Raw genomic sequence first — 15,027 nt, forward strand, 5'->3', positions numbered from 1 at the left:
TCTAAAAAGACAAGCTCTGGCACCTAAAAACACTCATTATGTCCAAATTGGATTCTGTATCTTCCTTCTCACATTAACATCTCTTCCTTTGTTTCCTGTTTTTTCAAAAATGTCATCACCAAGGTTTGAAACCTTAAAGTCAAGTATGACAGCTTTCCTGTTTCTCTCTGCAATAATATGCAAAACTCTGTCAATTTCTCCTCTAAGGTATGACCACTGTTTATATCCTTTTTCATCCCTTTTAAATTTTTTTTAAATTTTTATTTATTTATTTATTTATTTATTTTGAGACAGAGTCTCGCTCTGTTGCCAGGCGCCAGGCTGGAGTGCAGTGGCATAATCTCTTGGCTCACTGCAACCTCCACCTCCTGGGTTCGAGCAATTCTCCTGCCTCAGCCTCCCAAGTAGCTGGGACTACAGGCGTGTGCCACCACGCCCAGCTAATTTTTGTATTTTGTAGTAGAGACAGGGCAGACCTTACTATGTTGGCCAGGATGGTCTCGATCTCCTGACCTCGTGATCCACCCACCTTGGCCTCCCAAAGTGCTGGGATTACAGGCATGAGTCACCGCACCTGGCTTAATTTTTTTTTAAAGACAGGGTCTTGCTCTTTCTCTCAGGCTGGAGTATATATAGCTCACATAATCACAGCTCACTGCAACCTGGAAATCCTGGGCTCAAGGGATCCTCCTGCTTCCACCTCCTGAATATCTAAGACTATAGGCTTCTACCAGCATGCTTATCTAACCTTTAAAATTTTTTATAGAGATGGAATCTCACTGTTGCCCAGGCCAGCCTCAAACTCCTGGCCACAAGAGATCCTCCCACCTTGGCCTCTGAAAGTGCTGGGATTATAAGCCTGAGCCACCGCACCCAGCCCGTCCCCTCTTTTCTATAGGCTGTCTCAATAGCTGCCTAAGTGCTCTTTACACTCTTCTGCATCCAAACAATATTATACATTGCTGCCAGAAAAATAAAACACAGGGCTAAGCACGGTGGCTCATGCTTGTAATCCCAGCACTTTGGGAGGTTGCGGTGAGTGGATCAGGAGGTCAGGAGTTAAAGACCAGCTTGGCCAAGATGGGGAAACCCTGTCTCTACTAAAAATACAAAAATTAGCTGGGTGTTGTAGCAGGTGCCTGGAATCCCAGCTACTTGGGAGGCTGAGGCAGAGGGCTGCATGAACTTGCGAGGCGGAGGTTGCAATAAGCAGAGATCACACCATTGCACTCCAGCCTGGGCGACAGACTAAGACTCTGTCTCAAAAAAATAAAATAAATAAAATAAATAAAACACAGTTTTGTTCATGTTTATGTACATTTCCATATCAAAATGCATTTGCTTTAGACATCTGCTTTGCCAATATTTTTCTCTTTCTGCAGAAGAAGTGCCTTTTTCTGTCATCATCCTCTTTTCCTCTCTTTGGTGCCTCTATGTCATCCAGTATTCGAGTTTAACAGTTTTGTTAGATGATGAATTCCTTAAGTAAAAGTTCTGATATGTTTATCTTCAATTCCCTCACATACACCCCAGTGCCTGACATACAGTAGCTCCTCAAGAAATCTTTGGGTTTGAATTAAGGTATTATTCCTGTGTTTAAAAATCTTCAACATTCCCTATTTGCTACATGTTACAAACTCCTTTACCTGGTCAATAGGACCCTTAGACTTGGGATCTGGGAAAGGTGGAGAAGCGGAAAGCAGAGAAAGAGCACCAAAGAAGAAGGGACTCGGAAGCAGCAGCAAATGGCACCCAGAAGTATTCTGAGACCATTTTTGTCTTGTTCCTTTTCCTACTGATTACTATCTGGTCCTTGAGGGCCCAGACATCCACATGCTCTACCACCGATCTTTCCAGGAATCCAATGCTCAGTGTCCCTGTTAGACCATACCCACGCCTGCTGTTCCCAGGGGATACCCTGTGTCCACAGGCAGCCACTTAGTGACTGATGTGCTATGCTCTATCTCGAGGCAGGAAAACCGGACTGACCAGCTAAGCCTAAGAATGCAGCTACCCTAAAATGCTAATGGTCATTCCAGACACATTAAGCAGACAGTCAGACCTTTAGGGCCTTCTCTTTTTGACAAGTAAAGCATTGGTACTTTATTTAACTGGTTTTTAGGAGATGGCTGCCCTGAATTTGGTGTTTCACCCAAGTGGTATGAGCCAACAGGAACCTGGGTTGCATAAGAGGGGAAGTGGGATGATGAAGGGAGGCCTAAGCATCCCCATACAGGTTTGTTTCATGCAGTTAAATAAATACGTTTACTGTTACCAGCAAGGCCAAAGATGAGCAGGGGAAAGGGGTAGCTCTTGGCCAGGTGTGATGGCTCACGCCTGTAATCCTAGCACTTTGGGAGGCCGAGGTGGGCAGGTTGCATGAGCACAGGAGTTCAAGACCGGTCTGGGCAACACGGTGAAATCCCATCTCTACTAAAAATACAAAAAATTAGTCGGGTGTGGTGGCGTGTATCTGTAGTCCCAGTTACCCAAGAGGCTGAGGCAGGAGAATTGCTTGAACCTTGGGAGGCAGATGTTGCAGTGAGCTGAGATCCTGCCACTGCACTCCAGCCTGGGTGACAGAGCAAGGCTCCATCTCACAAACAAACAAACAAACAAAGACTAAGCTTATCTGCCTGCTTTACTTCATATGCAGATATCTGTCCCACACTTCCTTCCTCAGTGTAGAATACAAGAGCACTAAATAAAAAGAAAAGAAACAAACAACAAACAAAAAACCCATTACTTTTGGTGTGTTGATATTGGAAAATGTAAACTTAGAGACTGTTAGGTAATCCTAAGTCCAGACTTATTTAACCTTGGCACAAGTTAATGTTTAAGTGAAACTTTACAATAACCAGTTTCCATTTCTTCATTCTCCTTAAATTTTTTTTTACCCATTTTCATTGCAAATTGTTTTAAATTATTTTGCTCTCCCTTTTCTTCAGCAAGAGAATAAAGTTGTTTTCATCTCCGTGTCATTTCCACCCTTCCCTATACTTACTTTCCCAGGAGATGATCTCACCGATGTCCACATCGGACCAAAGGCATCTAGCACATACTTTCCTAACTTGCCTCGCCTCCACCTCAGATTTTCTGTCACCATCCTCTTTTCCTAAATAAGGTAACAACAACAACAACAGAAAACAGAAATTCTCTAGCTAGCATAACTACCTGGACTCTCCCCAGCTCCTGTTCCATGAATGACACATTTCCCCTAACAACTCCAATTGTTCTTGCTCCGCTAGTTCCTTCCCTTCTACAAACGTGATCGAATCTCCACTTTCTAAACTTTTTCTTTCTTACTTCTTCCCCTTCACTTTCTGGGTACAGATTCCTCACATTTGCTATCTTCAATTATTCTCCCCTTCATTCTTCTCATGCCCTTGAACTACATCTTCTGTGGAATACATATTTCAGCCCACAAATCTATAGAAACATTTCTTGTGGCCTAATCATTGCTGACTCACTAGCTGTTTTCAGCCCTTCTGTGGTTCTCACGCTGTATTAATCAGCACGATTGACCATCCTGAACCAGCCCAGTGTGTTGTGCTTCTATACTGGATTACATGCTTTCTTCATCTCTGTAGCTAGTTTTCTCAGGTTTCCTAAACACTTTCTAGTTCCAGAATAAATTTGCTTCTTTCTTCTTTACAAATGTAGTATCTTTCTTTCCTGTCCCTAAATAGCTTCATGAAATTACTTGCATCATCTATGAATACGATTCCTCTCATGTATCACCATAACCCCATTAGAATTCATTTCTTACAGGCAAAATCCCCTATGATTTGTTCTAACTCTCCTAGGTAAAGATATCAGTAATCCACATAACAAATATTGTTTAATATTTTGATCCCAGCAAGATGTTGTTTTCTTAATCCATACATGTTTTGGAAATTTTTCTTTTTGTTTTGTTTTCTAATCGTGTGTCTGACATGATCATGATAGAGCTATAAAGAAAAGTTGTTTGGGCTCAGGGTACTTGCAATTTATAGTTATTCTCTGAAAACTACTGTTCCCAAGTTAGTGTGTTATACATCACGAAGATACCCTGGATTTCTTTCACCATCCTGGATTTTCTTCTTCCTTCTCGTGTAGTTTTGATATGTGGCATGAGAAGGTTATGACTACTCTGAAAGTGAAGTGGAAGGCTAGGTGGTATGTATGAGTGTTTTTATTGTCACCTTCCATCTTGAACATGTACATTGGCAGATTTTTTAGAAAGAAGGAGCCATGCTGTCTAGCTGGTGTTCCTCAGCTGGTCATATTGAAAACACATAGGTAGATGCCTGCCTACTTTTGGTCAGACCCAATGGTGTAAAATGCCCCATATCCACCTACATGTTGTGTTCACCTTTTTTCCTTGAGAAATGTCTATTCTTACAGATATAGGCTTTCGAGGAAAGGTATGACAACTTTCCTCTTCAGTCAATTCTTGTAAAACTTTTGGGCTTGCCTGATAGACTCTTTCACATATCCTTTAAATTTCCATTCAACCCTCAAGGCAGAGGTAGCTTCCTTCATCTTACACAAGAATAGAGTTGAAAGAATATCAGACAGCTAGTCAGGCTTCCAGAAGAACCATGAAAACTGTATTTATGGAAGGCCATAGATTCAAGTTTCTGTAATGTGGGCTTTCCCCAAGGTAATGACTGCTAAAAACACGCATTTCCCAAGGAACTGAGTAAGGTTCTTTCCTGAGACAATTCCCGGGAGAAAAGACATAGCCAATGCAGAAAGTCTATCTATCTTGCTTACTATATATGGTATATCCTCTGCTTTGCAGTGTCTGACAGAAATGGGTGCTCCATAAATATTTATAGAACTAAAATGCATTGAAATGTTGGCAAGAAAACTGACAGCATTGATAGTGGTACCAGATTTGGGGGACTTGGGCAAATTCCTTATTTTTTTATACCATTTCCTTAATAAATTATCAGATGTTCCTAGGGCAGTGATTTAGGCAGACTTTTTCCCTTAGGGTGTTGTCAAGGTAGTTAGGAATTTGGTTGAAGCTGATCTCCACAGAAAGATTCAGTGGTCAGAATGGAAAATCTCACCACAGGACACTTAAGAGTAGCTACTTTCACAAAGAAATCAGTGCTACTGAAGCTTCTGGAGCTAGCCAATGCTGGCTACAAGATACTAGATTTGACAGACAAGTAGGCAATACAGTCGTGCCTCTCTCTTTGTTCCTCCACGGGATTTAATCATAAACTTATATTGTTTGAATCTAGTTTCACCAATTATAAAATATGATCAGTTTGGACAATTACGTGAAATGTCAAATAGAAATATCCCAGACCTGGCATCCATGTTACTGATATCAAATGGTTATAAATCAGTGTTCTAGTAATGTTTAATGTACTCTCAACGGTTTTTTAGAAACCCAAAACATTTTATTTTAATCAAAAAGAAAACAAGGTATGTCAGAGATGAACATGACATACATATTTTTGTGCTTATTATTGAAAGAAAGGAGAAACATCTGAAATCTGTTTGCTAACTACAATATAAAACACATTAGCCTGCAGGCACCGTGTGCGCTGTACCCTGTCTGCTTGCCAGCCCTGCTTAGTCCCAACGTATTAATGAGCAAGTGCAAGTATTTGAACAATCAGCATTTCTGCATTTGCATGCAAACTCTCATGCTGTGTAATTATACACAGAGCTGGCACTCAAATTAATTAAAGCTGATTTTTCTGTGACTGCAAACTGGTCATATCCTCAGCTTTGCCTTCCTATGAAGTCATCACTCTACATTCAACGTGACACGCTGTCCCCGGCATTCTTAGTAATGCTAATGTTCGACAATTGTGAATCCGGCAATGTTTTAGAGAGCAGCTGACAATGGCTGGGTGCTCTTATGCATTTCCTCTCCTCTCTTTCCCCCTTCTGGTATAAAGATAAAGAACAGCTTTTGAACACTTGCTTTGTAATTATCTCAAATACTAATGCAAACAAATTACATATATTGTTTCAGTGGGTTCCCTCCCCTCTTTTATGACTCCACCCACTTGATTAGAGCTTACAAACAATTCATCAAACTTTAAAAATGTGTTTATTTGATGCCAAGAAACAATTAGTTGTGATGGTTTTAGTCTTAATTTTGAAAAGGCTTTAACAAATGATGTTTTATTTTAAAAGATAAGGATCTCATAATTCAAAATCAGGGAGATTAGGAGAGAAAGCAGCAGCAATGACTGCTAGATTCGATTAAGACTTTTTGAATCCTCATCAAACATAATGGACTTGAAAGAGAGACTATTATTTGCCAGAGAGATCCAGAAATGTTAACGTCTAGGACAGAAGGATTTCTTCAACTCTTCCACAATAAAGCCATCTCCTTTGGTTTCTCAGTTCCTCTGAAGGAACTGCTCCTGTGACAATTCTTTTGAAAAGACATCCTCAGAGCAATTAAGATGTCATTATGATCCTCTTTTCATAAATTTAAATCTCTGAATAAAGGTGGCTACTAAAACATCATCATGTAGGGCCTCGGGAGATGAGCTGCTTTGACATTTTCCTTTGAAATCACCCCTTACCACTCAAGCACAGCTCACCATCTTCCTCATTTCTCTGAATTCCATTAGCCAGAACCTGTACAGACTACAGCTATTGCACGGGCTGGCAAACTCTTTTTAGAGCAGGGACCAGGCAATTCTGGTGCCTGCAATACACTGCCAAGACTGCCCTAGTAATCTACATTTGAAAGGGAAGATGGAGTAGTAGGAGATTTCTTTATACTCTGACTTTAATGATCGAAGAAAGAGATATAATTGCCCTTACCTTATCAGTTGTAATGCTGGATCCACATAGAACACAGCTATCAAGCTCCCTTCAAATTCCAACTGGTAAACAAGTGAGAAAAGAGTATTGAGCCTTTTCCAGAGAGGCTCCTGGGGAGATCACAGTCACAACACGGTTATGATTCCAAGCCTGCCCTTCTGTGTTTCGTCAGGAATTTCCTAAGCAGACAGGTGTCATATTGGCATGAATTTTGTTGCCAGGTACATTTTTAAAGTTGGGCGTGGCTGTGATCAGGTAGCCAGTTCCACCTGTCTCTAAACCCTCATAACCTCCATTGCTTTCAATATTTTGCTCAAGTACCCAGTGACTTCATGAGTTACCCACGCACTGGGCCCGACTAACTGAGGTGTGGGAACAGTATCGAGTTAAGCAGCACCGTCATTGTAGCACACAATGCTCATTGCTACCGGCAAATACCTATTTGCTGAATCAGGATTGGGCTGTAGTGAGCAGGACTGGGCTGTTCTACAGCTTTCTGTTTGTTTCCTTTTTAGAATCGCCCTCTCTTCTAATTAAATCTCACCATTTAGCAAAAATAGACTCTTTTTATGTTCCCTTCTTAAAAATACAGCTTTCTTTAAGCATAGAGAATTACTGTATTTTCACCTTTTTAAAGCAACTATTTGCAAAACAAAAGGCAGAGGAAGAAAATAAAATCAGAGTTCCTCAAACAATTAAAATGAACATCACTGTGGATGTTGTACATTTTGCTTTTAAATTTTCAGATAGCAAATCAAATACATCTGTTAGTTATGATCTTTTACTTCTTCTAAAGAGAAAAGGATAATAGGAGAGGCATTCTGTAAACTTCTTAAGGAAAGGGAAATCTTTTTTGCTCCCTAAGGAGCAGTAGACAGTTAATGCATTTTATTGTTGACTGTGGTATTTTAAAAAAAGTTGGTTGACTACATGTCTCTTTATAGGCATGTTTGTAAATGGAATTCAGGTATTGAAGAAGCAAGACAAGATTTTAGAAACATGCCAAAATTATATGTAGTGTTTGTCATGTAAGTATAACATGATCAGAACCAAATATAAAAAATACAGGGCTATATAGATGGAAAGGGCATGCATTTGACTTGTAATTGCAACCCACTTTGTCAATGTACTGTACTCTAGAGGTGGGATTTTAATTTTCTCAGACCCCTTGATTCCTTAATGACATTTAAATCAAGCAAACTGTGCTATTTTTAGATTGATTTGGTCTTAAATATCAAAGTTTCATCCAATATCTCACCCGAGCAAAAATTTCTTACAAAATATTGCCTTTGCTTCAACTTGCACGTTATCTAGCACAAAATTGACATTTAATGATGTTCAATAAATATTTGCTCAGTAAATATTTAGAGGTACATTTATAACTACATATATGGAAATTATAAATTATATAAATCAACTTGCCTGCAAACTCTTGAAGGCTTCTTTCATATATAGGGTATATACATGGTATGCACATAAATGTGAGCAGTAAACATTTGCCAAGTAAATTAAAATTAAATAACTTTGATGATAACACATTACTACTTCTAAGACAATCTAGTTTCATTTTAAATAGAGATCTTCCTTATTTTTGACCAATACCTTCCTGAATTTTCTATTCTTTGGTATGAGCTTTTTCTAAAGCTTCTGAGGATAAATTTAATCCCTATTCCACATGAAAGTTATTCAACTATTTGAAAAATGGCTATCATTTTTCTCTACGTCTCCTCTTTCTTCAGACTGAACATTCCTTTAATCATTATAACATGATATGGCTTTTAAGGCCTATCACCACATTGGAGAGATTCCAGGTTGTCCGTGTCCCTCCTAAATGTGGCAGTCAGAACTGAATGCACTATTTGAAATGTGATCTAATTATGCAAAATACATGGGTACTGACGCCTGCCTTGTTCTGGACTCTAATAATTTAGAATTTTGTCAGGCAGGAAGTGCACTCCAAGGGGGGGTTGTCATCATTATTATTCTTACTTCTTGAAATTTTACAAAACTGAAACATCTAAATCTTTTTTATACCAAATTCTGTTTAATCAAATCTCTTACAACTTGTTCTATCCATTCTAGAGTTTACCTCTGGTTCTGGCCCTAATTGTTCTAATTATTTGAGACATTTTGATTCCTGACTTTGCTATCCAATGTCTTGGTTACCATATTTCATTTTGTGTCATTCTTTAAAAGACATCTGAGTGGCTACTATGGGTCAGACAATGATCATACCAAGGGCAAGAAGACAGGTCCCTTTCCTGAAAGCACACAGCCTGGCAAAGAGCCTAACAATATCACTGTCATGCCTTCCATGCTTTCCATCAAATCACTGGCAAAAGAGTGCTTGTGCATGTCTCAGAGACCTCTCTGCAGATTGGAACAATTAATCAACCCTAGATAATGAGAATAAAACATAACACCTATCATTTTTGTCGAGCACTTACTATTTAATAAGGAGCAAAAAGCACTTTATGCAAATTATGTCACAAGAAACATAGTATCCACATAGATAATTTTAATTCTTATTACAGTAGGGGGAATTATGGTTCAGAAAGCTTATGCAATTTTCACAAGTTTACATGGTTGTTAAGCTGCAAAGCTTCAATTTGAACCCCTGAGACTGTCTGACTCCAAAGTTCATTCTTAATTGCTTCTAAAGAGAGAATTCTGCCATTTTGGAAACTGCCTAACCATATTCCAAAGTAGCTCTAACTTATCTTCTAGGAACATATGAGTATTTTGTTTCTTTTCTTTTTTTTTTTTTTGAGTTAGAGTTTTGCCTAGGCTGGAGTGTCATGGCATGATCTTGGCTCACTGCAACCTCTGCGTCCTGGGTTCAAGCAATTCTCCTGCCTCAGTCTCCCGAGTAGCAGGGATTACAGGTGCCCATCACCATGTCCAGCTAATTTTTTGTATTTTTAGTAGAGACGGGGTTTCACTGTGTTGACCAGGCTGGTTTTGAACTCTTGACCTGAAGTGATCCACCCACCTTGGCCTCCCAAAGTGCTAGGATTATAGGCATGAGCCACTGCGCCTGGCCCATAAGAGTATTTTGATACTTGCAAAAATCCAGTTACATTCTCTTTTGAAGAGGAAATGTAAACTAGCTTGCTTGTGGCTGCTTTGATCTTAGTGACCCTATGCTGATTCTTAATAAATCATCAGTGCCATTTTTCAACAGGCTCACTTTTACTTTAATAATTGTCTAAAGTTTGCTAGAGACTGATGTCAAACTCATTGGTTTGTTCTGAAGTCTTAGAGTTCTCAGAATCTTTCATTTCTGGTAAAATCGAGTTAACATCAACTCCTCTCTCTTCTTGCCTCTGCCCCATTCTCCATGAAATCTCAAACATAATTGTCAGAGTTTCTACAAGCATATCTGAATTTCTTTCTTTCCTGAAGACAGTAGAACTTATTTATGTAACTATCTGCTTCACATTCTTGGGGTTCACTTCCTGTGATGAGAGTTACTAGAAGTAAAGACTTGTTCTGTACGAAGCTTTACATAGACAACACACTCTAAACATATTTGTTGAAAAAAAATCTACGTAGCTGAGAGGGAAAAAAAGCAATCCTGCTCTGCTGTTTTGTAAAAATGAAAAAAAAAAGATGACTATTTTTGCCTTCATGGGAGGATCAACAGATATATCACAAATGAATAGTTCTTTTGTTGAGGAAAACAGCTAGATAAATCTGGAGGAGACAAGTTGAGAAAGTCTAAGTCCTTCTGGGTGTGGTCTGGTGAGCAGCACTGGATAGCAAGAGAGCTACATTTCTTGATAATACATTACAAAAAATTCGTCAGTCTGTGAAAGAAGACTTGGAAATGGGAAGAATGGAAGAGATATGAAATGTGTAATGGTGTGAGGTACTGCCCAAGAACGTGGCAGAAAGCCCAGAACACAACAGAGGAATACAGCCAGGGAGGAATTCCCAAGCAGCTCACACTCAAATTTTTTTTTTGAAACGGTCTCATTCTGTTGCCCAGGCTGGAGTGCAGAGGCATAATCTCTCGGCTCACTGCCACCTCTGCCTCCGGGGTTCAAGCTATTCTCCTGCCTCAGCCTCCCTAGTAGCTGGGATTACTGGCATGCACACTACACCCAGCTAATTTTTGTATTTTTAGTAGAGATGGGGATTCACCATGTTGGCCAGGCTGGTCTCTAACTCCTAACTTCAACTGATCCACTCACCTTAGCCTCCCAAAGTGCTGAGATTACAGACATGAGCCATCACATCCAGCCTCACACTCAGTTGTCAAAACACAGCTGCCTCAGCTCTGTGCTAATCCAAGGATGACACAGAAGTAGTAATATAAGGCAAGGTTCTTTCCTTCCAGATGGAAATACAGTCAATGATCTCAATTTTGTAAAGTGAAAAATATCTCTAAAGAAGAAAATAGTGTCTATTTGGTAATTTTTACTATTCCAGTTTCAGTGGATATTAGAAAATAACAAAGTATTATTATTTATTAAATTTATTCATTTATTATTTATTAAAAATAATTTTTATAGATTAGTATATCTTTTTATTACATAGAAAAGCCTAAGATTATTTTTGGTAGGTAAGCACAGAATGAAAAGACAGTATATTATCAAGAGACTGTCAAGTCCCCACTTGCGAGAGATTTTCAGAAAGTTTATTTTACCTATCTAGAAGAGACTGAACAATCAATTTCATCTGAATTTTATAGGAATAACCGAAGAATTAGTAGGAAATGAAAGATTTTTGAGACTTTTCCAGAAGAATATTGATAGTATCTTCAATATTCCTAAAATGTTTAGTCAAATAATACATGTATCAATAAAAATAACTCAGAGAGTATAACATATATATTATATTATTAAAAGAGATGTATATGTGTACATATGTATGTGTATATCTATTTAAGATTCACAATTTAAGAAAATTTAGGATTCACGATTTTAATCAAGGTTTGAAACTTAATTTATTGCTGAGAAGGGTTCTTACTGGTAATATGCAGTACTGGAAGCCACAGCATGGTAGCATTACGCTAATTCGTTACAATTGGAAGACGAATCCCACTGAAAAATTCAAGAAACTGAATACTGAACAGTTAGTTACAAAAGGGCAATTATGGGACCTGGTCTCGTTTCATTATCTAAGATGAGTGAGAATAAAATGCAAAACTGACACATAAATGGTGGAAGGCATATCAGGTTTGAGATTTTTTCTTTTGTTTTAATTATCTAAGCTTTTACTAGTAAGTGCTTTGAATTATATCATCCTATTTTGATGCTGGCTGTTTCAAAGAAAAATAGTGTATAGGCTTATACTACATTATATTATAGTAATGCTAATCACTTACGTTTTTGTTACTATGTACCAGGCATTGTGCTAAGCATTTTACATATATTATCCCATCTATAACTAACCACATCTCTGTGAAGTAGGTAGTTTTATCATCTATTTTAACAGAGAAGAAAACTGAGGTACAAAGAAGTAGCAACTTTTCTAAGATCACACTGCTAGCAAATAATTGAACTAAGATTGAATTCGGGTAGAACCTGGAGACTATATAATCCTATTCATTTATTTTGCATCTTCTAGGTGCTTCTTTTATGCTAAAGTCTTTAATGTCATCTACAAAGTGTCCCTTAGACTCACCTAAAGGGTCAACTTACTTAGGTATCTTTTGTTGAATTCACTGGGCAGAATTAATTGCTGTCTCTTCTGTATCCCTCATACACAATGCACAGATGCTTATAATATATTTTGCACCTATTCATTTACATATCTGCTTACCTCCAGGGTTTAGGTCATGTGTGGAAGACAGTAAATGTCAAAAATGTTTGTGGGATGAATCAATAACGGGCCAGTCCTTATCTTTTCTGCATTATTTTTCTATAATTTTCCCTGCCAACTACCAGTTTGTCTCCTGCTGGGGTAAAATGGAGTACTGTCTTCTTCACTAGACTTTGAATTAATGTTTTTCCTGTTTACCAAACTAAAGTGGTAAAGAAACTCATGTTCCAAGCAAGGAACATTTTTTTTTTTTTTTTTGACAGAGTCTCTCTCTGTTGCCCAGGCTGCAGTGCAGTGGCACCATCTTGGCTCACTGCAACCTCTGCCTCCCAGGTTCAAGCAATTATCTTGCCTCAGCCTCCCAAGTAGTTGGGACTACAGGCACACCACCCCACCCCGCCCCGCTAATTTTGTGTATTTTTAGTAGAGATGGGGTTTCACCATGTTAGCCAGGATGGTCTAGATCCCTGACCTCGTGATCTGCCCACCTCCACCTCCCAAAGTGCTAGGATTACAGGTGTGAGCCACTGCCTTTGTCCATATTCCCTGGGATAGATGTGGCTCAATGCCATTCTCTCTCAAATCTTTTTAATTAAGTAATCTGACCCATAGTTTAAACAGACAGGGGAGTCATAATGTGTCACCCACCATAGACCTCAGGAGAAAAGTAAATCCAGTGCAGACCAATGTGTTAGCCTAAAATTACTGTATCCTTTCTTCATTCTCTTATTTGACATTTATTGAACAAATGACGAAACTGAATAAATGATGGCTGAGGGAGAGGCCAGAAGTTGCGGATAGGCTCTGGACAGCTGCAGAGAGCAGGGGAACTTTAAGTAGAGCACTAGGACTAAGGTTTAGTCAGGAGAGGGGACAGTGGCAGGTAGACAGGATGAAAAGCACGAGGAACAGCATCCAGCATATGGGGACATGGGAACACATGAGCTCTTGCACAATTGTGAAAAGTTCAGGGGAGCAGAAAGCTCTTGGAGGAGAGGAAAGAAGGATGTGTTAGCCATACATCAGTCCAATGTAAACATTTTATGATAAAAGAATACAAGCCAGCAGACCTGCACTCTATTCCTACCTCTGTCATGAACTCAGGGCATGGCGGTGTGAAAATCCTTTCACATCAGGGGTTCAGTGTCAAATGCCTAAAATGACCAAGCTAGTAAAGATGAATGAGTGAGGAGTCTGGGTATAAGACAATAGGAAGAAGTGCTGCTGTGTTGCCAGGGGAACACTGGCCCAATGCCATCCACTGGTACCAGAACTTTCAACTTTCTAGTTAAGTCAGATACCTGAGTTTTTATGTGAAATCCCCAAATTTTAAACTATTGACATCTAATTCAATGTTTTATTTTTAAAAATGCCTATCACTGCCCTACAACACGTGATTTAACTTTCTATTCTGTAAAATGACTTGATAATACTTGTTCAATCTTCCTCAAAAGATTATTAGAAAGATCAAATCATCTTTAGATAAACACTTAGAAAATTACGATGTGCTATAGCAATTTATGTTTCATTTTTATTATTATTGTCACCAATTCTCATTTTTCCAGCAAGCCTATTTGTGTCTTGCTTGCTCTTCCTGGTCTTTATTTTTACTTCATTCTAACAGTAATACAAAAAAGAGCTTAGCATACAGTGGCCTAATATCAAAGGAATTGGCCTAACGCTACTGGGTCAAGATGGGTTGGCATCTCTGTTATTCCACTACTTCAATCAACTTGAGTAATTGGATTGTCTCTTGGCAGTAGGATGGGTATAAACACTCTAAAAACACATTATTTAATTTGAGGGTTTTTTTTGGTTTTGTTTTTGTTTTTTTTTGAGAAGAGTCTTGTTCTGTCGCCTAGGCTGGAGCGCAGTGGCGCAATCTTGGATCACTGCAACCTCTGCCTCCTGGGTTCAAGTGATTCTCCTGTCTCAGCCCCCTGAGTAGGTGGAATTACAGGTGTACACCACCATGCCTGGCTAATTTTTGTATGTTTAGTAGACACGGGGTTTTGCCATGTTGGCCAGGCTGGTTTCAAACCCCTGACCTCAGGTGATATGCCTGCCTTGGCCTCCCAAAGTGCTAGAATTACAGGAATGAACCACTGTGCCTGGCCTAATTTGATTTTATAGACATATATATACTGAGGAAAAATGGCTTTCTGTATATGAAAATGGCTTCTTTGTGCATGTGTGTGTGTGTGTATATAAATATGTCATATATATTGTATATGAAAATGGCTTTGTATGAGCCAGGTGCGGTGGCTCACGCCTGTAATCCTAGCAGTTTGGGAGGCCAAGGCGGGTAGATTGCCTGAGGTCAGGAGTGTGCAACCAGCCTGGCCAACATAGTTAAACCCTGTCTCTACTAAAAATACAAAAATATTAGCTGGGCGTGGCGGCATGTGCCTATGATCCCAGCTACTAGGGAGGCTGAGGCAGAAGAATCACTTGAACCCGGGAGGCGGA

General features: G+C 39.1%; 1 protein-coding gene across 2 annotated transcripts in view; it reads right to left on the bottom strand.

Moving 5' to 3' along the window:
- ADGRL2 (adhesion G protein-coupled receptor L2) overlaps positions 1-15,027 on the bottom strand; it is a 416,407-nt gene that overhangs the window by 290,835 nt on the left and 110,545 nt on the right. Inside the window, exon 1 of one of the 2 annotated variants that reach the window (XM_032296455.1) lies at positions 6,790-6,996. The exons of the other annotated variant lie outside the window; for it this stretch is intronic. The gene's annotated coding sequence lies outside the window, so the exon portion shown is untranslated. Of the gene's footprint in view, positions 1-6,789; positions 6,997-15,027 lie in introns of those variants that run through there. 2 annotated transcript variants of the gene reach the window in all.

This window comes from Sapajus apella, unplaced genomic scaffold (assembly GCF_009761245.1).
Source record: "Sapajus apella isolate SASKATOON/1434 unplaced genomic scaffold, GSC_monkey_1.0 scaffold36, whole genome shotgun sequence".
Taxonomy (NCBI): domain Eukaryota; kingdom Metazoa; phylum Chordata; class Mammalia; order Primates; family Cebidae; genus Sapajus; species Sapajus apella.